This window comes from Olea europaea, chromosome 2 (assembly GCF_002742605.1).
Source record: "Olea europaea var. sylvestris chromosome 2, O_europaea_v1, whole genome shotgun sequence".
NCBI lineage: Eukaryota > Viridiplantae > Streptophyta > Magnoliopsida > Lamiales > Oleaceae > Olea > Olea europaea.
The window spans coordinates 17,658,252-17,659,776 of record NC_036238.1 but is presented as its reverse complement, the minus strand read 5'-3'; positions in this window follow the sequence as shown (position 1 = coordinate 17,659,776).

Sequence of the window (1,525 nt, the reverse complement as noted above, 5' to 3'; positions counted from 1 at the left end):
AAAAAATAGTAAAAAAAAATAAAAAAATGCTCCATAATTTCAACTGAATTGAGCACAAGCCCAAACCAACTAACCTATTCCAAACCAACCAAAGCTTGATCGATTCTGAGTTGGGTTGATTTGATTTTAGATCAAATCAATAATGTTGGGTCGGATAAAAAATGGTAATATTAGACTGTATACCCTAAATATAATCCACTTCCGAAAAATCATGTGAAAACAATTACAAAGTATAAAATACTGTATTTTTCATTATTTTTAAAACTAATCCCTAATCATCTTTATTCTCCTCTCTTTCTCTCAATTTCCCGTGAATGGATCCACCGAGCTGAAGGCGCAATCTCAATTGTTTTTACAGGCACAAGGTCATGATATGGTGATCGTTAATGAAGGAGATTCCAACAGCATCACCATTTATCTTCGTATCTTGCTGCAACGCTACAACTTTGCTAGCCTAATCGCCTCTCATAGCAGGCAGCAACTTCTTCACCTCTCTATCCAACTTTTCATTCAAGTCCCATTTTGTGCCACCATTTTCTTTAGTTTTAGGGACACTAAACAAATCGATAAACTGAATTTCTTCCCACTTTCTGCGATGGGCTCTTCGCCTTCTACTCAAAAACCAGACATCACTCAAGGTCATTCCGTCTTTTATCTCAATTCTTCATCATTTTGAATTCTTTTGCCTGAAATTTTTTATTTTAGTTTTGCAATTTTTGCTGCAAAAGTTTTGGACGAATCGTAGCTACTTTATTGACTAAAAAATAGTACAAATCAATTTTGTTTTCTAACTATTTGTTTTGTGGTTCAAGAGAGAAAAATTCATGGAATACTATATATCTTATATCAGTAGGTCAAATATGTTAGGTATATTTTGTGTTTGGATAAATTATAAATTAAATAGCTTATAAAGATAATAAGTGGATACTGTTATTTCTTGCTTTACAGATAGTTGTGTCTTGGATAAATTGATTACAATCTAAATATAAAAGAGAACTTCATTTGTGGATAATGTAATTGTGTGTTTTAGTGCTTAGCATAATTATTTTTATTTTACGTTGCTACACAGACAAAACTTTGTGAAGGCATAGGAGCCCTTTGTAAAATGGCTCGAGGATGCAGAGGAATAGAAATAAGTTTGTCGTGATTTTGCAATTACCTTGTTGATGCAATCTTCTATTGAATGAATGTCAATTCCTATAATGTTGTATTGATTAGTAAGTTGGTCGGTCTCCCTTCCTCGATTCAAGTTGGTAGATTATGATGACGGTGAATTGACTTAAAGATGCTTGACATTTTGATTGGTATTTTATCGATGAACTAACTTAAAAATGCTCAACAGTGAATGAAGGCAATGGACAGTAGTTGTATCACTTTTTTTATATTCTTGTCACTTTGAACTGATTTAATATTTTAATTGGCAGTTCACTTTATTTAATTTTTGTCACTTTTTTTAGTGTATCCCCTTTTTTTTTTTTTTTTTTTTTTTTTTTCTTTTTTTTAAATTTTTACCACTTTTTTTTTT